This window comes from Vicugna pacos, chromosome 10, assembly GCF_048564905.1.
Source record: "Vicugna pacos chromosome 10, VicPac4, whole genome shotgun sequence".
Taxonomy (NCBI): Eukaryota; Metazoa; Chordata; class Mammalia; order Artiodactyla; family Camelidae; genus Vicugna; species Vicugna pacos.
This window is the reverse complement of record NC_132996.1, coordinates 58,975,425-59,001,632: the sequence shown is the minus strand read 5'-3', so window position 1 is coordinate 59,001,632 and position 26,208 is coordinate 58,975,425. Positions and strand designations below refer to the sequence as shown.

The following is a 26,208-nucleotide window of genomic DNA, read 5'->3' as shown; positions in this document are numbered from 1 at the left end:
GATGACCCCCTCTGCCTTGGGCACTTGGCTGATACAACTCCACACATCTGCTGAGACCTTGTGCTGCTTGGAAAGAGGGATGAGGACAGAAAAGAATGTTTACTGAGCAGCGACTCTTTGCCAGCCACTCATGAGCTCCATGAAGCGACTGCCCTGAATCTTTCAACAACTCCATGAAGCAGGAAGCACTGTGTCCATTTTACAGATGAGGACACAGGCCCAGAGAGGTGAAGGTGCCCAACATCCTGGAGCTTGTGAGCACGCCCCTCAGCCCACTCCAGATCCTGTGTTCCCTCTAGTCTGGGGGCAGCTGTTCAGGCAGAGAGACACCCGCTCTGCATATCACTTCCTCTCTGGCCCCAGTGACCTCATCTGCAAAGTGACAGAGGTGAAGTCTGGCCTGTCAGTTCCTGCCATCAGGCTCGGACTTAGGCGGGCCTTTGGAGGGCAGAAGGGGCCACCCCAGTGAGACGCTGGGAAGTCCGCAGGAGGCCAGGCTCGGGGCTCCTCTCTTGTCCACTCGGGCAAAGCTGTTCCCCAGGTTCAGATCTGGCTTCAGGTGGCTCCGGCTGTTTGGCCATTAAGGGACATAATAAATATGGCAGCTCATAAATGGGCTACCTGTATTTATTATGTACCACATTCATTAGATACTACATCTAACGGAGTGCTGGGCTCCCAGATGAATGCAGTCAAAGGAGACGTGACTCCTGGGATCAGCCTCAAAGAGGGGAGGCGGGTAGAAAAAGAGATGATGTGAGCTGGAGGGTGGGTGGAGATAGGGAACTCTGGGTTCCAGCCCAAGGCGGGGTGCACTAGTGGACAGAGGGCTTTGGAGCCTGACAGAGAATCAAATCCCAGCTCTGCCAGGCTTAGCTGGTGGCCTGGGGCAAGCACTTGAATGGCATGCATATGAGTTTCCTTGTCTTTAAAATTAGTATAAAAAATAATGCCTTCCTCATGATGCATGGAAAATACTGAACACAGAGCTTGGCACATGGTAGCTGATAACAGCAACAGCGAGTAACAGCTGGCTCCCCTTGATTCTGACTATATGCCAAAGAACATGCACAGTCTCATTTAATCCTCATAAAGCGCCTGGGTGGTAATGTCATTTCCCTTTTTTAGGTGAGGGAACTGAACCTCAGAGAGGTGGGACCATTTGTCTAAGGTCACACAGGATTGAGCACCTGAGCCAGGATTTGAACCCAGGTCTGTCTTAATCTGGAGCCCCAAATCTTAATCATCATTTTCAATGAATGCTAATTCCCTGGCCCCATTCATCCATTTTCCTCCAAACTTCAGGCCTGTCTTCACATCTCCTTTGCCACTTTATTTCTCATTAGCCAGGGGAGACAGCTTTCTGGGCCATCACCCACCGCGGGTCTCAGGCCCAAAGACCAACAACCACCAGCTCCTGCATCCACAAGGACTTTTGACTATGAGGACACATCTCCATGGCTAATTGGCTAGACAAGAGTGACAGGCACATGGCACCTCAAATCGTTGCCTGGCTCTCCACCCACCCACAGAGCCTTTTGGAAGCGAAGATCATCACCACACAGTTTCCTGATTTACCTTTAAGGAGAGTGGGAACATAAAATCGTCTCTGGAAGGTGGATTGAGAAAACAGTGGAGACCATTAAGTCCAAAGGCTTAGTTGTCCCTCAAGAAAGATGTTCAAAAGGCACTTACGAAGGAGATGTGCGGGGATGAAGGGGAATGCTAAGAGGAAATGACACGCACTCCCTGGGGCGGGGTGAAAGGTCTACTGAGGTTTCCCCATTCCACGGAGCTGACGGTCAGGCAGGGAGAACGGCAGTGTGGGTGCGGGCTGCAGGGTCACACAGGTCCTGGCTCCACCACTTTCTACCGTCGCGACCATAGACAAATCACATACCCTCCCGGGACCTTTGCTTTTGTGTCTGCAAAGTGGGGCCAGGAATGCTGATCTGCTGAGGGAATCCTGAGGATTTAGGATTAAATGAGAGCACACGTAGGGCGCCTCACTTTACACCAGACGCACAGTGGCTCCGCCCCTTCCTTCCTCCGCCCCGCCCAGCTCCCAGGCCGTCCTCCCACGGACCCTGGCCAAGGGAGCCACCATTCTCCGTGTCAGGAGAGGGGAGGACTCCGATGGGGAGGATTTCTCTGCGGAGAGAATGAGCGTGGTTGGTGGTTCTCAAACTGGGTAGCACTATCCTAAAGCCATTTTCAGGATTTCAAATAATAACTCAGAAATTATCCCCTCACCACCGGCTGGATCAAGGGGCAAGTGTCTTGGGTTTTGGAGCAATTAAACCCCACTCCCCCACCTCGGCAGGGAGGGTTGGGGGCTTACAGCTGGTTGTTTTATCATACAGCGTGACCCTGGATGCAACTGTTTCATGTGTAACAAAGCCAGGTGTCTAAGGGCTTTAAGGGGGTTTAAGGGGACCTTTTACGTGACACTACTTCATGTAAGCGCTGATTTAGAATCCAGCCCTTGAATAACTCACATCACCAGCATTTCAATAAAAGATGATGTTCTTGGTCATGAAAAGGTAGGGCAGCACTGGTCTGGCCCAACACCCTCACTGTGCAAATGGGAAAACTTTCATAAAAGGGAAGGGGATTTGGCCAAGTCACAGAACCAATTAGTGAGGGCTCTGGGCCCGGAGCCCTGTTTCCTGAAGCCCAGGCGAGTGCCCTGTGGATTCTCTACACACTCAAATGTTTTATTTATTTTGGTAGCATACACCTTCCCTTGTTAGGATGTCTGCTTAGAAAGGCATGGGCTTGTTTTGTTCACTGCCATATTCCTAGTGTCCAGGGCAGTGCCCGGCACATGTGGGTCCTCAGTTCACACATCTGAATGAATGAATGAATGAATGAATGAATGAATGAATAGTAGGAAAAGAGAAAAGAGCCATAAAGAATAGTAGGGACTTAGCAAATCAGAAAAAAAGACAAAGTCAGAGAGGGAAAGATGGAGAAAGACTGAGGAGACAGAGAAAGACAGACAGCAAAGAAGGATGTAGGAAGGGACAGACGGAGACTGAGAAAGATTTGATGGAGAGACAAGGTGGTGTGTGAGGGGGGCAGAGGTACACGGGGAGCAACTGCAGACTTGTCACCTGGGCAGTTCTTTGGGTGTCAGCAGGACAGAGTCTCCCGGTCACAGGGGTTCCTGTATATTTCTTTTATGGGCCCAGCCTGTCCTGTAAGAGAAAATATTCAGTTACTCTAGGAAGTCAATAAGGAGCAGCTATCTTCAAGAAGCTGTTTATAAAACCCCGTCCCCCCAGACACACACATTCAGGGCAAGGGCCTTGCTGATCTGGGCCCATTAGCGCTAATGAAAAGCTCTCAGCACCTGGTCCGCTCCAGCTGGGGAGGCCCACATGGGGTGCCCGCCTTCTGCCCAGATGGTGGTTCCCAGGTGCCCTTCCTGGGGCCGCGTGGGGAACCACATCTTCAAAAGATTTGCAGTTTCTGGCACGGGCTGCATCTCTGCTGACATGCTATGTGTGGCTGGTGAACCGGGAGGAGAGGATGGGTGTAGTGATCCATGCACCTGGATGCTACCTGGGCATCTGCAGTGATGCCTCAGCAGAGAGAAGGCCAGCACAGCCCTGTTCATCAAACACTCTCCCTGGAAATCCTGACTCCCAGGAGAGAGAAACTGGATGCTGGAAAGCATTCCTTAGCTTTGCATAAGGATCCACCAGAAGGCTCCTCTAGAGAGCCAGCTCTGAGTAGTAGAAATGAGGGCTTGATTTCAGCAGTCAAATGGGCCCAGATGGAGACCCCTGTTCTACCACACCTGTGAGGGAATTCCACAGCTGAGTCCTGCTCAAACACTTCCAGGAAAATTCTGAGGCCCGGGGAAGTTTGGGCTGCAGTGAGCATTCCTATGGGGAGGAAGGAGGAATTTCGGGGTCTCGGGTGCCAGTCAGATTCCCTCCCATTCTCGTCAGTGGAGAAGCAGTTTGTGAAAGATTCCTCTCCATCACTCCATCTCTCCATCCACCCATCCACCCATCCATCTATCCACTCAGCAGCTCCAACTGTGTGCTGGGTGCTCTGTTAGGGAATGGAGACGCAAATAGGCAGGCACTCACACTTGGGTCGTGGCCGGGGTAGGGGACTGGAGGAGACATGGAAAGGGAGGACAATAGGGCTGGGGACCCACAGGAAGGAGGACAAACTCCACGGGTGTAACTCCACTGGTGGCAGTTGGGGAGGCTTCACAGGGAAGGGGAGGGAGTCTTGAGGGCGTGTAGAGGTAGAGATGGGCAGATGGAAAGACAGAAGAAGGGGCCGCCTTCCTGAGAGCTCTCGGAGGCCCTGGGAGCTGGTACCCATTTGACCTAAACACACACACGTGGCAAGCGCTTCAACCTCAGTGTCGGCTGTAGGGCTCTGGGCTATATGTTTACATGCATAACCTCATTAAATGCAAGAACAACCCTAGGAAGTAGATATCGTACCATCACCCCCATTTTACAATGGGGAAGCAGAGACCTGGAGAGGGAAGTGACTTGTCTAACATCACCAACTAGTAAGCGATGGACCGGAAAATCCATGCCCAGGAGTCAGAATCAAAACTAGCTTTCACGGAACGGGCTTCATCCACCCATGTGATTACGGTGAATCCTTGTGACAGCCTTGCTAGGGAGCCTATTGCCTCACTTTACAGAAGGAAACTGAGGCTTAGAGAGGTAAGGGGCAAAGCTGAGCATCCTCCTGGGTTCTAGGCTCTTTCTCAAACTCCAGGCAAGATATTAGAAAACCTGTGTTGGGGGCCAGGAGAGGGGAAGAGGGCAGATGTCTAGCACCATCTGAACAGTGGTGGATCCTTAGAAATTGACCGTGGGGGTGTGGGGAGGGGAGGACACTGTCACTACCTGGCAGGACACTGCTAGCTGAGTGGACATCTAGGGGGAGGAGCCCCCTGGGTCTAGGCAAGGCCCAAGGAGCTTTGGGTGCAAACTCTGTCCAGGAATGGCTCACTGGGCAGCATGAAGCCAACTTAGGCTCCTTCCTAGAGCTCAGGTCTCTGTGGCCTTAGGAAGGGGAGCCCCAATGTCTAGTTCAGGGGTGGCATCCCACACCTGGCCCCAGGGCTCAGGGAAGCAGGGAGGAGGTCATCGTTTTCTCTTACCCCTGCTCCTCCCCTGCCCTATCCCAGCCCTGGTGCCTCAACATCACCATTCTCTGCCCAGCATCTCAGGCTGGGAAGGCCCACCTTCCTCTGGACACTGAGGCTGGGATGAGAGGTGTGGGTGACATAGAGACCCACCCAGGGACAGGGAGGAGGTGCTGAACTCCGTTGGAATCTCTGGTGTCTCCCTGACGCCCCCTCCATCAGGATGCCCCCCTCCCTGATTTTTTTCTGACACAGCAAAGATCTACACTAAGGAGACGCTGGGAAAGGACAGCCTGGGAGACCCCTGCCAGGCTCAGCCATCACCCCTGCCTCTGCACAGCCCAGGTGGCACCTGCCTGGGCCAGCTCCCTTGAGACCTTCAGAAAGTCACTACCCTCCCCAAGATGCTAGGTTCTCCTCTGAAAACTGCAGTTCTCAATTTTGAAGCCAAAGGTGGTTGCAAGAATCTGAAGCTCACGAACAATGAAGTGATATGATGTGAAAACACTTGGAAAACTGCAAAGCACTGTTCCCGTGGGGAGTATTATTATCAGCATCATCATATATGGAAGAAAGTGGATGCCCAAACCACATTCACTGGTTATCAACTGAGGTGGGCGTGGGGCAGACCACGGACACATGGCTTGGTCAGTATGGATATACATTATCTTTCCTCTCAATGGCCCCAAAGTCAGACTAATCGCTACAATTTTGTGATAAACCTAATCATAATTAGCAGTGTTGAGCGTTCACTATGTACCAGACTCTGCTAAGTGTTTCTCCTGCATTCTCTTACTTAATTTCACCTAGGAGGTGGGTGTCATTATTATCCCATTTTACAGATGAGGAAACAAAGGCTCAGCAGATAATTAACTGGCCTGGATTCACTCACATGGTTAGTAAGACATGGTCATGAATCAGACTGCTAGACTCTAAACCAGAGCTCCTGATAAGACACCAGACATTGACGTGGCACTAGAGACAGGACCTCAGAAAGGGAGTTCTATGTCTCAGTCTCCAAAATCTCCAGCTCAGTGCTGCTCTGCCCTGAATCAGGCAACCAGGCAGCATCCCAGGGAGCCAGCTAGCATCCTCCCCCGTGCCAAATGGAGGCCTCTGGGGGATGTCCCCAACCTGCCATCCTTTGACAGATGGGAGCCCTGAGGCCCAGAGAGAGGCAGAGATGGGGTGAGGTCAGACAGTGCCGCTGGGTTCTCCTCTGCAGGCCCCGGCCTGGGCCAGACAGCTTTATTAATCTGCCTCTCCCACTGCCCCCAGATGGCGGCTCAGTCCCATCTGCACAGAGCAGGCCCAGGAGGGGTTCTCTGATTAAGAAGAACAGCTCAGTTCATAAATCACTCCTTTTACTTTCACCACCCCCACTGCCCGGGCAAGCTTTCTGGAGAGAGAGAAAAGGAGGCAGGTGGACAGGAGCAATGGAGAAGCCCCCACCGGAAGAAGCAAAGCTAGACCTGGGCTGGTGGGAGCCCAGAAATGTCTTGTACGAGCCCTGGCCAGGGGAGGGCGCTGTGGTGCAGAGCAGAGTTTCAGGGGGGCGCAAGGGAGCAGCCTTAACTCCAACAACCTGGGTTGCAATCAGTGTGGGCTCTGACTCCAACAGGCTGTAAAACCTGGGCCAGCCTCCTCACCTCCTGAGCTTCTATCTCTTCATCTGTGAGATGGGCGTTCTCAGATCTAACTCCCAGGGTTATTATGCAGATCGAAAGAAATGATGCTGGTGAAAGCACTTTAGTGGCTGTACATCCCGTTCCTTCCTTCCTGGGCCTGCCTGGCACCTGCTAGTGCCAGCACTGGGCTTGGTCCAAGGCATGGAGGCCAGCGACTTCTGTCCCTCAAGGACTCACTCAAGTCTAGTGAGAATCAATAACCCGGTACTTGGAGAGGAGTGTTAACAGCCACATCAACCAAGTATCCTGGGCATTTGCTGGGCAGGACAGAGAAGCGAGCGCTGACCGCCCCTGGGCCTGCAGGGGGCGCCTAGAAGCTGGGGGCCTGTGCATGGGGAGGACGGCACAGGGACTGACATTTATTGAGCCCCAGTGATACTGCAGAACATCGTGTCACGGGCGTTTACCTATAAAGATCCTACTCAGTCCTCCAAAGAGACTTGCAAATTAGATGATATTACCATCGTTCCCTTTTACAGAAGAGGAAACTAAGGCTTTGAGGGGCTAGAAAGGTCCCAGAGCCATTACTGACACTAGGCCTGCCTGCCTCTAAGGCCTAGATTTTCCTTCGTCAGAACTTGGGGCTGAGGGTTGTCAGAATAACAATGCTTCTTGTCATCAGGTTCAGAGCTGATGGGGGTGGGGAGAACTTATTTGCTCAATGGCTGTGCCTGCTGGGCCTCATCCCAAGACAGACGGTCTCATAAACAAGCAATTGGCCCCAAATCCTGCCGTGCCTGGTGATAGCACGGACGCGGGGACACGGACACAGCTGATGGGGAATAACATCTAATTAGGCTCCCGGAGGTACAGCCTGCGGTCGATGTATTGGATCCTAAATGACAGCCTTCCCCAGCCCCCACACTCATGGAGTCTTGAATGTCAAGGAAGCAGAGAGTGGCTGCAGCTTCTGGGAAGGCCCGGTCTCTAGTCTGTGAGCCAAATCAAGCCTGGGCACAGCATCCCTGCCACATGCTGTCTCCTCTGCCCCACAACTCCCATGGAGCCTTTCCATCTGAGAATCTTCAAAGGAGGAAGCCTTAGTGAGGGCTGACTCCAATTTCCTCTTTTCACACTGGGGGATGCTGAGGCCCAGAGAGGGGAAGGGCTTGGCCCAAAGTCACACAGCAAAGCCAGAATCAGGAGATCTTGATTTTAAGCCCACTGCTCTTCTCACCACTCAAGGCCGCCTCCTAAGACTAACATCTTAATTTAGTTTGACTTCTAAAAGCATTTTACCCACATTATTTCATTGAACCTTCCAAACCTCCCCAGGAGATGGGGGTTCCTGCTTTACAGATGAGGAAACCAAGGCTCAGAGAGATGAGATCCCTGGCCTAAACTCACACAATAGGTTGGAGGAATTTCTGGAACAAAGCAGGATTCCTGTCCTTCTGCCCTGGCTGTCCCCCAGAGGTGTGTGGCCCCAGAGACTCTAAGTTGCTGGTCCCCAGAGTGACCCTTGCTGCACTCCACACCCTCTGCCCCATGGACCTGGGCTGGACTCAGGCCACAGAAGGTGCTCATCCCAGACACCTCCTGGCTCCATCCTCCTTGCTTTACACTGAACTGGCCTCTGGGGACAAAGACTCTGCACCCTATTGTAGAGAATTTGACTTGCCACAGTCAGGGTGCTGAAGGCAAGACCACCTGGGCAATCTGAACTTGAGTGTGAGCATAGAAGGGTGAAGGTCGCTCTGTGTATCAGGAAGAGGATTTGGCCTCAGGACACCAGTGTCCAAGTCCAGTCTGGTACCCGACAGTGAAGCGTAGCTGGAGCAGGACAAGGGCTTGAGTTCCAGGGCCAGGAGGGACAGAGGAGGGCAGGGTGAGGACACCTCCCACCTCCTGAGGCCAATCCTGCCCTGTCCCTGAAGCCCAGCTGAGAACCCCTAGGAAAGTTTCCCCGAGACTGGAGATGGGGGAGAAGCAGGTGTGAGGAGGAGACCAGGAGATAATCCAAGCAAACAACGGGTCCCAGGACCCAGGGAGGGCAGGTGCAGTCGGGCACACCTGGGAGATCCTTCTGGAAGGTGGCAGGGACACTCGGGTACTGGGAGGTGTTGTGGGCACCAAGGGGACAGGGAAGAAGGTCAGCCCCCAGTGGGGGAGCAGACAAGCCACAGCCACCTCTAAGGCCCTGGGGAAGAGGCTGCAGGCAGAAGCTGGTGGGCAGCCTGGCTGTTTCCATGAGATCCAGAGAGCGTCTGCCTCGTGACCTCCCTGGATCGCCAAAGGACAAACTCCCTCCCAGCCAACTGTTACTTTTGTGGTTAACTCACATCAGAAGGCATTTCATTCATTTGTAGGTTCTTTCATTCATTCCTTGTTCAGTAAGCACTGTTGGCCTCTGCGGGAAACCCACAGTCCTGCCAGACCTGGGTCTGGGGGATCCACCCGCAGACAGCCTCTGCGGCTCCTCGGGTATGGAGAAGCATCCCTGCGCCCTGAGCCTCCAGGCAGCCCTCTCCCCAACGTGGGTTACCTGCCCAGCCTGGTACAAACAGTGACTCCTCATAACTCCTCTGCCTCACCTGGCTGAGTCTGTCTCCTTCCCCTCCAGGGTGCCTCCCAGAAGCTTTTGTTAAACTTCTTGCTAACCAGAGCCTGCATCCAGTTAGCTCTTACTGTATATCTGGCCTTGAACTAATGGCACAGAGATCCTCACAAGAATCCTAGGGAGTGGGTCTGCTCCCCACTGACCTGTCATTGAACCGGGCTCAGAGATGGTGAGCAGCCTGCCTCAGGTCACTCAGCCAGGCTGTGGGTCTGGTCTGACCCTAAAGCTGAGCTCTTAGCAGGGGTCTCTCAATTTCCCCCCACCCCTTTGGCATGGTCCATGGACCCCCTTTTAAATACATAAAATAAAATCCATAGGATTAAACTATATGAAATATGGTTATCAAAATATTTTTTAATTTATCATATGCAAATGCTTCTTCATTAAAACATTAAGTTCAAGATCCAGCGATGGATTTGATGACTACTGTATTTTCAAGAAATCTTCAACAATTGGGGGGTGATATGAAAATATCTGCTTCTATCTCTTGATGGCAAATGACAAGGACAGCTAATCATGTGGCTGGTTGCCCATGATCATCGTTGGAGGAAATGCTCAATAGCAGTTAAATGTTAGTGAAAGTAAAGATACAATTTTTCCCCAAGTTCACAAACCCCTCGAGTTCCATGTGAGCCATGGACCCTGGAACGGGAATTCCTGCCTTAGACACAGTCCATCCCTGATGGTAACGGCCCTTTCCATCTGTGGCTCATCAATCCAACTTGCCACTCAGTAATTTCCACCCCTCCTCAGACAAAGGATGCCCTTTCCCATCCATCCCCACCCCCAGCACAGGGGTAGAAAGTTTGCAGCAGGAGCAAATGGGACCATGGCAGTAGGGAAGAGGAGGAGGGTCAGAAACCTAAACTGACTGTAGCCAAACGTGGCCCCCTTCCTGCGCAGGGAAGGCCCAGCCAGCTTGGATGGAGGGTAAGGCCTGGGAGTCAGCCAGTCTGAGAAGCCCCTGGAGAACTTATTAAGCCCTCAAACTTCCAGGCTCCAGCTCTGAGATTTGGATTCTGTGGGCTGGAGGAGGGGGCCCGCCAGTCAGTCTTTCCTTCTGGTATACCCCTGGGGGAGCTCCACACTGTCTTCAGAGACCTCAAGGTGAGAAGCCCCCTGAGGTCTATCTAGGAGGCAGGGGCTCCAGGCAGGCTGAACATAATGCCCCCCAACTCTAGGATGGTAAGAGGGTATAACCAGCCAATGGCTGGCTGCCAGTCAGATGCCCAGCATCCTTCCCCCATCACTTTCTGCAGCCAGAGCCCAGGTTCCCCGATGTTACCCAGCATCCAGCATTTGGCTCATGGCCTCTTCCTGGCCTCCCATTTGCCATCTCCCCTCCAAGAGGAGGACACTGGACAATGATTCCACACCACCGGCCTCCTGCTGGGACCAGCCAGCGCGTGTCTGGAGTGGAGATTTTAAGTCTCTGGAAATTCTCTTTTTGGAGAGAGCTTGGGGCTGGGGCAGTCTTTTCTGCTTCCTCCAGGGGTTTGAGAGGGACTGAAATACTGGAAAGTCATTGAGAACTGCTGAAGTGTGCCCCAGCCAGGAGTGGGGGCTCTGGGCCTCTCGACCGCCCACTGAATCACCTTCAAAGAGCACAGTCCCCGTGGAGATCAGAAGGAACTGGCAGGATTGGCCTCATCCCCTCGGGCTCACTCCCTAAGAGGGCACTCACAGGATGAAGTGGGGGAGGGGCAGAAACCTTGCGGTTTGCTGGTGCATCTGTGCCAGCTGGAAAAGGAGGCTGCTGCGGAAAGTAGCTCACAGGCACCCTCGTCCTGGAGCCAAGGAGGCTGACGTCCAGAGGGGCAGGGACTCGCCTGAGGACACACAGCAGAGTCAAGGCTGGATGGCACAGTCCAGACTCCGAGCCTGAGCACTCCCTGCTGCACACGGTGTCGGGGGAACCAGCCTCAAAACACATCCCAGGCAGGGCCAGGCCCCAGGAGCCATCGTCCACTCATGCCGTGATTGGAGGGGACAGGGATGGGGGACACTGGACGTGTCCTCAGAAGTTACCATCGCTGGCAGAGCTTCCCCACCAGATACAAGTCTTTGGTGGCTGGGGCTGAGTCTCCCACTTCCTCTCAGTCCCCTCAGGGCACACAGTGTGTCCTGGATGGAATATTATCCATATAAAAACTGCTCCTTCCTCACAGGTGCCAGGAGCCATGCTGAACACCATTTCAGCATCATCTGAAATGGATGAATTAGCCCAAAGTTACCCAGGAGTACACAGAAGCCCAGAGAAGGTGAGTAAGTTTCCCACGGTGGCCCAGCTGGTGAGAGCAGAACTGAGGTTCAGATTTCAACCCAGACAACACTCTGGCAAGGCGGAAACAAGTGAAGAGAACAAACTGGCAGGTGTGAGTCTTGGATTCAAGTCCAGACCCTTGAAAACTGGGGGGAAGCCTGCTCTCTCTCTGACCCTCGAGTCCTCTGGCTCTTTCTCACGGCCAGCTGCATCTAGAAGCCTCGGTGGGGAGCAGGGGCCCCCAACCCTCCCTCCCACTAGCTCTCCCTTCCCATGTTTCATCACCCCCACCAGGGCCAGAGCAGCAGGAGACCCTTTGAAAGACTGGATAATCCATCCCAAAATATGCAGGACTGTTGCTGGGGCAACCTGGCTGCCACACAGCCCGGATTTAAATATTTAATGGCTTCGCGGGTATTAAGGGACCCTGGGAACTGGGCAGGAAAGGGCACAGGTCTGGGCTTGGCTAAGAGGGTAGGGGAGCACTGGCAGCTCCTGCTGGAGCAGCCCCCCAACCCCGACCCCCATCAGAGAAGGGCGTCCAGGGCTCCTGGCTTCTGTTGCTGCACTAATTGTCTGACAGGACAAAACAGGAACCCAGGCAGTGGATGAGACACAGAATGCCACTGAGGCGGGTAATGGGAGGGGACGGGCCCCAGGGGAGAGAATTTCTCTTTTGCAGGTGGACTGTTTCCCACAAGTGTCTACTGTGCAGTGGACACTGTGCTAAGGTCTTTCTTACATTCTCTCCTTTGAACCCCACTATCATCCGATGAGGCAGGCATATTATTGTTCCCAATTTACAGCTGAGCGAACTGGGATCAGAGAGGTGAAGTGACTCACCCAAGGCCACACAGCTGCTGAGTGACAAACTTGAACTCAAGGCAAGGTGGCTCCAAAGCCAGTGCTCTGTCAGCTACATCCATGCGGAGCCAGGACCAGAAACACTGCTGATAGCTAGTAACTGTAATGGCAGGCAGGCATGAAGTCCTTTCTGCAGGCCGGGCACTGTGCTAAGGGCTTTACGGGTTCTAATGCACTTAACCTTCACAACAACCCTGTGAGGGAGGCACTGTTGCCCCCATTTTACAGATGTAGAAACAGGCCTCAAGAGGGCAGATCAGACACCAAGCTCACAGGCAAGCAGAGAAGCCTGTATTCAGGCCTCAGTGGGATATTCAGGATGGTGTTCTTCATCCAGCTCTTCTTAGCCCACGTTTAGAAAGGCTTTTGTTGTTTAGAATATAACAATGACAAATTAATACAAATCACATCGAAAATGCTTTTTCACCCTGGTGCTTTGTCCACGTCATCCTAAGATGGATAGGAAAGTGAGGGGAACGTCTTTCAACTACTTTGTAATAAAGACTAATCACTTTGAGGTTTGGCTTCAGTGACTTGCTCTACACACAAGACAGAGGCACACAGACGGCAAAACAGACACAGCCTCACAGACACACAGACAAACACATAGACAAACATACACTACACAGACACATATAGACAGAGATATAGGCACACACATAGGTACATACACAGGCACACACCACACATACACACACAGATGTGGCCTCTGGTCACTTTTCGCCTGATTGAACTGACTATAGTGTCATGAAAGAGGTAGAAAAGACATCCAAAGTCATTTGGCCAATGCCTCTGCCAACATCAAGACTATTTTCTTAAAGAGCTTCAGGAAGGACAAGCCCCACAACTTCATTCTGATGTTTCCTCCTTAAGAAGGGAAGTTCTTCCTGGCATCTAACCAAATTCCCTCCTGCTTTACATTACTCACAATACAACTCTTACCCTCAGTACTCTCTGCTTTACAGCTCCCAAGCCCTTCTATTTTTATGCTCTTGCTAGACCCTCACAGCCATCCAGTGAGGCATGCAGAGCAGAGATGATCATAATATTTTATGGGGAGTGGGGCCCAGAGAAGTTAAGGAGCTTGCCTTAGATAACACAGCTCCTGTTGGAGCTAGGCTTCAACCCAGGTGTTATGCTGCTGATTTCACGGCTCCTGGAACTTCACCAGGTGCTGTCAATGTCCTGTCGATTTCACTGTCTTCTCTCTGCAGTGAGCTTTCCTGGATCTCAGCCTCTCAGTGTTCAGTGAGGGGACCACACTGGCTCTGGCTCACTTCCCTCCTGCCTGAGTGATGCCGGGGGGCAGGGTGAAGGGGAGGACTCTCAAAGCTGGATTATTCTGGTGCTCCTCCACCCAGAGGGAACCAGTATCCTTCCTCCCCAGACAGAAGGTTTCCTGTGCTGAGAGCAGACTGGCAAGGCTTCCCCTGACTTCTCACAGCATTGTCCACCTCATGGTGGGGGAGGGGGTGGGTCCTTGAACTCCCCAGGGACCAGGAATTGTCACTAGAGCAGAAATCAAGCCCTGCCCTGAGACTCAGGTGCACGGGGTACACTGCCCCACTTACATTTGCTTGGTAGTAAATATTAACGACACCAGGTCTTCCCAGGGCAACTGCAATTGATTCTAGGCACCTGGCCCAAATTAGGGAGGCCACAACCCCTTCCCATAAGACGAATGACTACAGGTATTTGGAGCTCAAGTTATAGAGGGAAAACAATGGAAAAACAGAGAGACCATGACAGAGAGTCCTGCCTGGCTTGAGAAAAGCCTGAAAGGAAATGAATCAAAGGAAGATTGTGGGCTGGGGCCCTGAGTAGACGAACAGGCAGAGAGACCTGTTTTCTTTCCTCCCCATAAAAAAAATCATCCCAGCTGCTCCTGGAAGCCCTCAAGAAAGATGCGGGTCAGGCCTGAGGGTAGGGAAAGGGCTGGGCTTAGACAGAGCAGGCACCGGCTCAAAGGGAGTGCTTCGTCCTTCCATAGAAGCCTGGTCACCAGTTCCACCAAACATCACTGATTTCCAGGCCAGGAAGGATGCTCGCGGTCCAGGCAGGAAGCCTCAGGGATGGGCACGTATTTGGATCTTACAGAGCTCCAGGAGAGGATTTCTACTTCCTTTTGACAAAATAATAATAATTAATTAAGAAGAAGAATAATAAATAAAACTTCTCCAGGTGTTGGTTTCTCCATCTGTGGAAGGGGACAGACATCTCCACCTTGTTCATCCAATGGGCTGCTGGGGTCTGGGCAGCCCTGGTCAGCCTGCCTGCTGCAGCTTTGGCCCGCCTGCTGCAGCCTTGACCTGTCTCTGAGGATCTGGTGGATGACAGATGAACCATGCAGAGCATATTACAAGCCAAGGATGTGCCTGCCCTCGGATTAGCCAGCTGTGCCTGGAAGGCCTCTTCTGTGCTCTGCTGAGGCCCAATAGTCATTAGAAGGGACAGAGGTCTGGTGTGCGGTGAGCTTGTATCTGAGCTTGTCGTGGTTTCTGTATCCCTGGGGAGTGGAGGGTGGCGGCGATGGTGGCCATGATAAGAGTTAACACAGAGTGTTTACTATGTGCCAGGCACAGTTCTAAATGCTTCATATTTATTAACTTATTCAATTTTCACAACAATCTGGGAGGTAGGTATGATTATTATGCTCATTTTACAGATGAAGAAACCGAGGCACAGAGAAGTGAATTAACTTGCCCCAAATCACACAGCTATTAGGCTGGTATTTGAACCCAGGCAGTTAGTTCTGGTATCTGGGTTCAGACGGTGTCCAAGATGTCCCGAACTTGGTGGGGCAAACCATGGAGTGTTCCAGAATTAGGAAATTCACTAAAAAAAAAAGGTGTTGCAGTGGGAAATGGGGGCTCAGGGTCTAGAACTTGCTATGCCACTAACCAGCCAGGTGATGTCAAGCAAATTACTCAGTCTTCCGGGGCTTCTCTGGAAAGGCGGCTTGCAGAGTGGCCAAAGGCATCTGAATGACCAGATGGAATCGCTACCTCTGTGGCCTTAGCCCCTCTGAGCCTTAGTGAACTCTGCAGTCTTGCAGGTCCTCTGAATGTCGAAGGGACCACACTACCTGAGGCATGTAAAGTTCTAGAAGTGGGAGCTTTCATTGTTCATTTGGAAGCGAAACCTTTTGCTCATCCACCCTAGGCCCTGAGCCACAGTTTCGTGGCTCTCAACGCCAGTGCTGAGCAAACATCTGGGTGTCATTGGCTGTACTTTCAGTGGAAAGGACTCACATGTTGCCCTTTTAGAAGTGGAAATGGTGGCCTGGATATTCGACCAGCAGAGCTCATCATTTAAAAACGTAAATACAGCCCAGTGTGTAGCCTCCAGAGCAAAGAAATGTCAGCGAAATAAAGGGGTCGGGGCTTAAGAAGGCCCCAACGAAACAAGGACTCTGCGGGCAGAGGGCAGGGGGTCCCCGGTGAACATGGATCTCAGGGTGCATGGGATGTGTCTGAGCGTGGCGGTGAGGGAGGCCACACACCCGCTCACACGTGCTTCAGCCTCCCTGCAGAGCACACAGAGCAATGTGCCCGTTGCCTGTGTGCCCCCTACTTGGTTGAGGAGGAGGAACTCAGAGAGGGCCATAGAAGGGGGCTTTAGGCCAGGCTCCAATCAGGCAAATCAGTACTTTTCCCACAGCTCCAGAGGATGTAAGGATAAAAGGTCTGGGATCTGGATTCAGTTTTGAACTTCATGGCCAGCCAGCAAGCTCTGTGGCTGGGCCAAGGCCCCTCTCTCTGTCTTGAGTCCTGGGTGCCAGGCTCCCCCTCTGTCTCTCCATCTCAGAGTCTCAGCTCTTTACTTCATCTGCACTCTCTCTCCTCTGAATGTACACACACAAACACACACACACACACACACAGTGACCACTTCCTGCAGAGGTGAAATGCTACCTGCTTATGGTGACCTGGAACACTTTTCTCTTAAAGCACATCTCACTGGGGGCCTGGACATAAATCCCCTAGTCCTGCCATGAGACTCTGCCCCCCAGCAGGCGGCGGCCACATTTAATTTAGAGGCTTTACATGTGTGAGCCACTGTACAAAGCCTGCTTGCCCAAGGCAACCTCAGGACTGCCGGAGACCTGCTGGGAGCAGAGGTCCTGGGGAGCCTCCTTGCTGGGAAAAGGAAGAGGCTAGCAGGTGTTTCATTTCCCCCTGGCTGCCCAGTAATTAAGAAAGAGGAAGACTCAGCATGTCCGAGGGGCAAGACTGGGGTTTCCCAGGGACCTGGTGAAGCAGAGAGGGGTGGGTGCCCAGAGCAGGCTTTAGAGCTAGGCTGTCCTGGCTCCAGTCTGAGCCTGTCCCTATGTGCTTGTGTGATCTTGAGCAAGCACCTCTGAGCTCCTCCACAGGGACTCCAGAGCCACCAGGGCCCTTTTCTGGGAGGTCCTCTAGGGCCACCAGATGAAGATGGGGGCCTGCAGTCTGCTGCCACCACCCAAAGTAGAGTGGGGGTGTCCTGGTGGGTGGGCTCACACTTTCCCGTCTTAGAATGTCAAGGCTTGAGGGGCCCCTGAGGTCCTAGAGTCCTTCTGCTTCATGGTACAGATGATGGCTCTGAGGACCCGCCCCCAATCACAGCACGTTCTGAAGGGCGTCAGCATTGTGGGTTGGTCTGCAGCCTGTTTCATTCTCTGTAGTTCACTTCTCAGGTGAGCCGTGGCCAGGACCTGTGTCTCAGAGGTGGCACTCAGGCTGGGCCTCAATCCCAAGAGGTTCCAGGGAGTGGGTACCTCTCATGCTCTATGGGCGTCACCTGCCCCCTCATTTAATCCTCACAACATCATTATCAGTATCCCAGCTTCATCCCCTCGGTGAGGCGAGGCTCAGCTGCTCAGACAAGGAGAGATCTTGCCCAGTCGGGGGAGGAGGCAGAGAGCTAAGACAGGAGCCATACCTGACCAACAGCAGAGGGCCCGGCCCTGAGGCTGCCACCTGTCCCTGCCCAGGGACAACTTGTCCCTGAGTTTCCAGAGGACAATGGGACACTTCGTCCTTTCCCTTGTCATTCTGGCCTCCAGGTATCAAGCCTGGGGGACCACAAACAACCAGCTTTGGTTGAAGGAATCCTCTACTCCCTAGTCACTTACTTACCCCCATCACACCCTCACAACAGCTTACGAGGCACCACCCCTACACACACCTTGCTGAGCTCACCTCTGACCACCCACTTCCTCCCTCACCCCATTCCAGCCAGCTCTAGCCACACTGATCTTTTCTACCTGTAAGCACATACCTACCCCAGGACCTTTGCACCTGCTGGTCCTTCTGCCTGGGACTCTCTTTCCCTCTGATATTCCCCATATTGTGTTCACTCACTTCATTCAGGTCTCTGATCAAATTCCTCAGGGGCATCTTCCCTGACCACCCCAACCATGCCCCCTGACAGCCTAAAATAGTCCCTCTCTCCAGTCACCATCTGTCTCCTTGTGGCTGACACTTATCTCCAACAAAGTTTGCTTCTGGTTTTTTTCTCTCCCTTCCCTTGAATGCAAGAAGGCAGCAACTTTGTCTGTCTGGTTTAATCACTGAATCCCAGCATCTGGTACCATGCCTGCCATGAAGTGAGTGCTCAATGGATGTTTGGGGGAGGGAGGAAAAAGGAATAGGAGGGCAGGAATCAAGCTCCTTGTGGACCTCTTTCATATATTTCTGATTTAATCCTTGCTAGAACTCTATCAGAAGATGCAGGACCAGCTAAAGAATCCATGGGGCCCAGGAAAAATGAGGAGTCTCTTATTCAAAAGTTATTAAAAATTTCAAGATGGCAACAGCCAGAGCATTGAACCAAGTGCAGGGCTCTGTGCTCTGCCCAGTTTGCATACTTGTAAAGCTAGCCCCGAGGAGGTGTAGTTACCATTTCCATTGTACAGCTCAGGGATTGGAGGATCAGAGAGGTGTAGTGACTTGCCCAACATCACACAGCATTATATATATTATGGCTTAGAACCTCACAAACTCTCCCTCCTCAGTTCCTGCAATGGCTATGGAAGGAATCCTGTTATCCCCACACATCTGGAAGTCTGGGGACCCACCCCAAAGAACAAAGTGGGAGAGCAAAATTGCCTGTAAATCTCCTGTTTCACCTCACATATTCCTGCCATAGATACATATATATTGCATTTTACAGCAAAATATATCCACAGTTGTTTACTATAAAAATGAGGTATTATCTTCCAAATCTTCCAGACTATTGATGTTCTGTTAGCACACACAGGCCTAATCCTGAGAGTCTGGGTACTCTCCTCTGGCTTGGGGAGGAGTACCCCAGGCGCTGTGGGCACCCTCAACTCTGCTGAAAAAGCACTGTCCTAGGTGGAAGATCCTAGCACAAACTTAGCAGCCAAAATGCATGATAAATGTTGATTTCATCCCCTCACTCATCACCTCCTTCCTGCTTGGTCCAAAGGAAACCTCTTCCAGGATGGCCCCAGACCCAGATGGTGGGGCGCCTTACACAGATCTCATTATTCCCGCGGAGAAAGGGGGAGCCTCCCTCCTGGGGAAATGTGCCTCGGCCTGTTAGCGACAAGAGAAGAGTGCTATTACCCTGCTCAGCCAGCCAGGTTCGCGCGCCATGCTAATTGGAACACGTAATGGTTTGTTAATACGGTCTAATTTGGGGAGGTCAGGATACTGGGGTCTCTGGGGTGGGGGTTTGGCATGGGGGAAGGGGCGTCTAATGGTACGGCCAAGGAGGGCCGGGAGAGCGGCTGAAATGCTCATTGGTTTTTGGTGCTTGCTTTGCAAAATGATGTCTCAATCCAGCATCCAAAGACTTGCAGTCTGTTGTGCTGCTGTGTGTGCGTGTGTGTGTGTGCACACGGTCATTTTGATGGTCAGTGGGTGTGGATGCTGTGTGCACGTTCATGGTGCAGGGGTGTAGGCCTAAGGGGAGTGGGGAGAGAAGAGAACGCAGCTGAATCACACCTAAAGGCAGAAAGCTGTGGTCTAATTTTGAGAATGCAAACAAAGACATCTATTTTCCCAGGACTAGCTCACACAGCCCCTATTAACACTAATTAGGAGGACTGGGAATTCCCTATAACTTCATAATTACTGTTCACAGACTTCACAGGGGCCATGAAGGAAATGGAACACCCCGTCCTGTTTTCATAGCCAAGGTGACGATGGTTCAGGTGGTCACTCCATCCCTCTGCCCCGGCCACCAGGCACCAGGATTCCCCCAGGGGCCCCAGATGCCCAGGCTGCCCAAGAGGGAAGTCAATCTAACAGCAGTAGGGGGCCAGGGGTCCCTCATAGGCTGCTATAGCTGCCTTACGTTAAAGGATTGTCTAAGTAAGTAAGGCCTCTGGGGAAAATTCGCTGACATTGGGGGCTGGGAGAAATGAGGCAGGAGTCCAAGAAAGAGGTGGGCCTACACAAGAAGACACCTCAAGTTTGGCCTTGGACCTGAAGGTCCAGGAGTGAAGAGATCACTCCAAGCGGATGTTGACCCACTGCTGCCGGCCCAGGCCACTTGTCCTGGACACCCACCCCGCCCATGCCCACCCGGTCTTAGCCCCTGTCCATTAAGATGTACCACATTTTAAAGGTGGCGCCAAACAGTTGGCAAGATCACAGCAGTAACTTCACAGTGTCATTAGACCCCCTCCCCTAGCCTGCCGTGCCCTGCAGCCAGACGTCTGAGGAAACCACAGCGAAGCCATTACGGGGACCCCTCAGCTGCTTGGCGGCGGGGTGGCCACTTTTGCCAGCTGACAGGCACGGGGACTTTCCAGAAGCAGCAGTGCCAGCCCTTCCCACAAGCCTCGTTCATGCACACAAAGACCCTCTCCCGGCCTCCCCTGCAGGCACTGCGCCGCGAGGGGCCGTGGGGAGCAGGCACCAACACCGTGCTGCTTCCCCGGGTGTCTGCCTGTGCGGCGGCCCCCACTGGTGTGATCTTCCCAGCCCCTGCCCCCAGGAACCGCTGTCCGTCTGTCTAGGGCTTGGAGCCTGGCTCTGCTTCCAGAAGACGGGTCTTTGTTCTGCTTAGAATTGGAGACTCTCCATTTATTAGGGAGCTTTATTAAAGGCCACTTTCTTAATCATATGAAAAGGACTGAAATGGTATCAGATATTAACTGCCTATTGGTGATCTTCCTTTTATACTTTATATTCAGATGATTTTTTTTCCTTGCACGGAACATGTATTACTTTTATAATTAAAACAAGTCATTGCAAAAGGGCCATTTAAACCCCACACTCTGAAGCTGCTGGGTCTTTGTGGGTACTGCACCCTGGGCCTGGAATACCTTTTCTCCTGTCGTCTGACTGGAGAACTTCATCTCACCCTTCAATGCCCAGCTTGGTGTCTCCTCGGCCGTGAAGCTTTCCCTGATTTCTCCAGCATAAGCACTGGCCTTTGCTGTCTGTTTCTGAGACCCTCATTTTGGAGATGAGAAGACAAGGCCCAGAATGGGGCAGGGGCCTCCCAAGGCCCCACAGTTACGCCACCACGGGTGGTGAAAGTGAACTAGAACCCAGAAGGGCTCCTTTCACAGCACAGGGTGGGGGTGGTGGGGGGAGAGGGGCGCGCAGACCCTACTTGATTCTCAACTCCCCCTTCCTTCCCTGGAGCCAGTGCCTGCCCTGTCTGAGACAGCCTTGACCTCCGTCTTTGTTCTTCTCGGGAATAAGCCAGGGTGCTCTTTGCCCCGCCTCCAGGGGCACAAATTAGTGAAGTGTGGGGTTAGGAGCAGAGAATGGTTTGGTTGTTGTTCCACAAAGGGGACTGGGGACAGGAAGCACTGGGGCCGCTCCTCCTGCTCTGGGCCCGGAGGCTGTGTCTGAATGCCCACCCACCAGGGCCTCCCTGCCCACCCAGCTCCTGCCCTGGGCCCCTCCTTGGGCGGTTGCTTGGAGCCCAGCTCACCCAGGGCTACATCTTCATCACCTTGAGTCTGAACCCCAGTTTTGCCACTGAAATAAAAAGCTGTGATTTTGCCTACCTGAGGCTTATTTTTACCAGAAATACTAAGATTTCAGAAAACAACCTACCATTAATTAAGCACAACTGGGACCCGGGCCCTGGCTGGTTATTTTATATACACCCCGACTCATCTTCATGACCACGTGCTGAGGCCACTCTTATCACCCCCATTTTACAGGTGAAAAAAATTGAGGCTCACAGGGAATGAAGCCCCTTGCCCAAGGTCAAGAGCTAGAAAGTGACTGAGCTGGCACTTGAGTCTGGGTCTATTTGGTGGTCAGTAAGCCAGACTCCCGAGGTAGTTCTATGAATTGGATGAGCTAATTGCAACTGTTCCACACAGAATAACGCACTGAACATTATAGCTGCTTCTCATTTCCATTTCATAATGAGAGCAGGCACTGCGGGGAACTGGGCTGCAGAACCAGCCCGGCCGATGGTGAGCAGGGAGGCGAGACGTCCTGGGGACCTGGCAGGAGATGGCAGATCCCCTGGCAGCCCCTATTCCCGGCAGCCCCAGGGCCCCAGACTTGCTGCTGGACAGAGTATTGTTTGAGAGCAAATATTATTTTACCCTCCAGCTTAATCCAGACCAAGCTTATCTTTCCCACTGAAAAGCCCACAGCCCAGAGAAAGTTAAGCCCTTTGCTGCTTTCCTAATTGCAGGCTTGGAGCTCTGCTTGGGGACACCGGTTCTCTGGAAAAGCCCCATAAGTGGTCTGGTATTTGGCAGTGGCATCAGAGCAGCTGGCTCCGGGCTGGGCTGTCTGGCTTTCCAGGCCCATGCTGGGCTGGGGGCCCCACAGGGGAGAATGGAGGCTGGGGCACAGAGATGGTTCCAGGGGTCTCCTTTCTGCATGGGGCCTGCAACCCCAGCCCCAGGGCAGATCTAGCTACAGCGGAGGTGGGAGAAATGAGTCTTGCCCTGTTGTTTGATGCCAAGTCCCACTTGGCTGGAAAAGCAAAATGGGTCAGTGGGCCGCAGACCCCTCCTTCTCTCCCAGTCACCATGTCTGCTTCCCGCCTGCCTCTCTGAAGTTCAGACAGAACTGGTTCTTCTTCAAACCAGAGGCCATAACACCCCCACCCCCAATTTCTCAAAAAACGTACCATTAGAGGGGAAGGGTCCAGTCTGTGGAGGACTGGGGACCCTCAAATGGTTCAAGGAGCCAGCCCCCACCCCATCCTCCCCATGTGACTGCCGACTGGGTAGTGCCAGCCAGGCCAGCCCTAGACCTGAAGGACAATGTACCCCCACCACCCTAGACACTAAGTATCCAACTAGTTCTCTGGCTGGCTTCCATCTCACTGTTTTCCTCTTTCTCCCCTGTGTGTTTCTAGAAGGATGCCTGGGAAGAGAGGTGATTAGTGTCCAGGCTTTGCAATCAAGACAGACCTGGGTACAAATGCTTACTCTGTCCTCATCATGTGACCTGGGACAACTTAGCTGCCTTCTCTGTGCCTCAGTTTGCTTGCCTGCAAAACGGGATCACTATACTAGGATCTCACAGTGTGGTAGGGAGGACTACATGAGATCATGAGTTATAACTCTTAGCACAGTGCCTGACAAAGGTAGCTTTCACGCTGGCTCTGCCCAGGGTTAAAACAGGGAGGTTTTGCTCAGAGGCACAGGCACAAAGACTTTTGACTTTCCTGGGGCCATGGAAGGCCCTCCCTTGGAGAACCACCCTCTTCTCCATATCCAGGGTCCTTGGCTGCCGTCTCTGGTTGGGTGTGGAGGAGTTAGGGGTCTGGGAAACTATAGTGTGTCCTGCACTGTGCTAGGCCCATTCCCCTTCTTACACTTGAGGAAACTGAGGCTCCCATGGTGGGAAGGAGTGTGTCCAGGAGTGCACAGTGCCTGTGGTGAGGCAGGAGTATGACCTTGTGCCTTCATACAGGGCTCTCCCCGACCCCACTTGGCACCTCGGGCCCCTAGTGAAACAGGAAGGAGTGTCATCCTTATTCTTCAGGCGTGGGTCCGAGGCCCAGACAAGTCCCTCAGCTGGCCTAGAGCAGTGAGTGGGGCTGGGATGAACCCTGCGATGCTGGTCTAGGAAGGCTCAGCTCATAGGAGCCCCCTGAGGGGCTAATGCTGGTGTCAGTGAACAGAAGCATGCCAGCCCCTTCTCGGACAGCCACGACCTCCGGGCCCTGCTCAATGCATCTGCTGGGAGCATCTGAGGAGCGATGCCTCTGTATCCAACAACAGGTGCATCCGTGGTCCTCTCCAAGACACAGGCCTGCAAGTCAGGACAGCGCTCCCCACAGACCTCCAGGAGGTGGCTAATTTTCAGCTTTCCAGAAGGAAACAAACCCTAAGGAATCAAGATTCCCTGGCTTCTCCAGGCTTTTGGAGGCAGAGGGGTTCCAGCCACATCTCCTTAGACTTTCCGCCTGCTCAAGCCTTGCAAATGCACCTCCAGATACAGACCCCTCCACACTGTTTTCCTTTTCCCCAATCAAAGGTTTTGTCTACTATGAGTCTGCACAGTCTTCTTTCAGCAGCCATAAAGAATAGGGCTACAGGACTCTGGAGATGCTGTGCAGTCCTGGGGGTTGTCACAGAATCCCCAGGTTTCAAAACTCCTGGAACCCTTAGAAGCTGCCACAGTGCTCCTGGGAGTGACCAGGTCCCTGGGCTGTCACAGGGCACTAGGACCACACAGGTCCCTTGAATGCCAGAAAAAATTCTGGGCCATCATATAATTCCCTGAACCAGCATGGAACCCTTGGGTTGCCATGGGGGGCTGGGCTGCTTCAGGATGCACAGGATATTTAGAAACACTGTGATGTCAGAGGCTCTGGGCCACCAAAGAACCCCTGTGCTGTCATAGGACCGCTGGAGTATCTTAGAATGGAAATTATTGGCTTAGAAATCCTTCACCAACCCACACTCTTACTCCCAGTTCCTCATTTATGCCATTTTCCCACCTTCTTCCAGACTTCCACTTAAATGTTTCTTCCTCCAGGAAGCCCTCCCTGGTGTCTCCCTGGGCCTTGCTAGGTACCACAGCACAGATGTCATGAGCTCCACGACAGCTCCCTGGATTTGCCACATTAGAACACTCAGCATACGGTACTGCTGTTACCTGGCCACAGGTCTGTCTCCTCTACCAGAGTGTGAACTCCTGGTGGGCAGGGGCTGAGTTCCTGGCATGATCAGATGGCCCTTAATGAGTATATCTTGAAAAAATAACTGTATGCTATTAACTTACTAGGCACTTGATGGCTGTGTGACCTGGGCCAAGTCACTTCACCTCTCTGTGCCCCAGTTTTTTCATCTGCACAACTGGGATACTAAGAATATCTACCTCATAAGGCTGGTGTGAGGCTTAAATCACTTCTGTAAAGCACTGAGATGGAGCCTGGTAGAGGAAGCATGATACTAATATCTGCTGTTTTTAAAAATTTTTTTTGTTTGTTTTTTTGTGGTGAGAACATTTAAGATGTACTCTCTTAGCAACTTCCAAGTATACAACACAGTATGGTTAACTGCAGTCACCGTACTATACACCTGCTGACTTATTAATCCTGTAGCTGGAAGTTTGTATCTTTTGACCAATATCTCTCCATTTTCCTGACCACCTGGCACCAATCTGCAATTTCCACGAGTTCAGCTCTGCTAGATTCCACATAGAAGAGAGATCATACAGTATTTGTCTTTCTCGATCTGACTTCTTTCACTTAGCATAATGCTTTCAAGTTCCATCCGTGTTGTTGCAAATGGATGTCCTTCTAGGATTTCCTTCTTTTTTATGGCTGAATATAGATATCTGTTATTATTAAATGTGTGTACTCACTAGGTTTTCACAGAGTCTAGACTTGCGGAAAGGATAGACAGGGGATTCTCCTACCCCCTGCAAGCTAAATGGGGCAATAGTAGCATACCCCAATATAGCACTTACCACCTGCCAGGCACTGCTCTTAATGCTCTACACACATTTGCTAAATTCATCTCAGAGCAACACTCTGAGGTTGGTGCCTGCTGTGGACTCAATAGTGTCCCCACAAATTCACAGGTTGAAGTCATGACTCCCCCAGTTTAACTGTATTTGGAGATAGGACCTTTAGGGAGGTAATTAAGGTTAAATGAGGTCATAAGGGTGGGGCCCTCCTCCAATAGGATTGGTGTCCCTACAAGAAGAGGAAGAGACACCAGCGACCTCTCTGCTTTCCCTCTCTGTGCAGACCAAAGGCCAAGTGAGGACAGAGTGAGAAGGTGGTTCTCTACAAGCCAGGAAGCGAGGCTTCACCAGAAATCAAATTTCCTGGCACCTTGATCTAGATTTCTTGACACCAGAACTATGAGAAAATAAATGTCTGTTGTTTAAGCACTCCTACCCTCAAGCCTGTGCTATTTGTTTGGCAGCTGTAGCTAACTGATACAGTGTAGTACTATTTTTAATCCCATCTGACAAATGAACAGTGAGGCATGGTGAACTTAAGGGACTCGTCCCAAGTTCACACCTGGTGAGTGGCAAAACTGGGATGTGAACCAGGCTTTGGCTACAGAGTCTACATTCAACTACCTGAACCTGTCTCCAAGGTCAAGGGTATAGGCTGAGTGTCCCAGAGATAGGTGGCCAGGCCTGAGCATCATGGACAGTCTACCACAAGAATGGATGGTGGAACTGGGTACATTTCATCCAAGACTTCTAGGCTGCTTCCAAGACCTGCCTACTATGATCCTGCAGGCTGGTGATGGGGAGAGGGACTCCTATATGGTTGTAAACTGGCTGTG

General features: G+C 52.3%; 1 protein-coding gene across 5 annotated transcripts in view; it reads right to left on the bottom strand.

The window, feature by feature from the left end:
* TSPAN18 (tetraspanin 18) overlaps positions 1-26,208 on the bottom strand; it is a 172,690-nt gene that overhangs the window by 22,046 nt on the left and 124,436 nt on the right. For all 5 annotated transcript variants that reach the window (XM_031690590.2, XM_072969833.1, XM_031690591.2 and 2 more), the window contains one exon: positions 3,117-3,200. The gene's annotated coding sequence lies outside the window, so the exon portion shown is untranslated. The remainder of the gene's footprint in view (positions 1-3,116; positions 3,201-26,208) is intronic.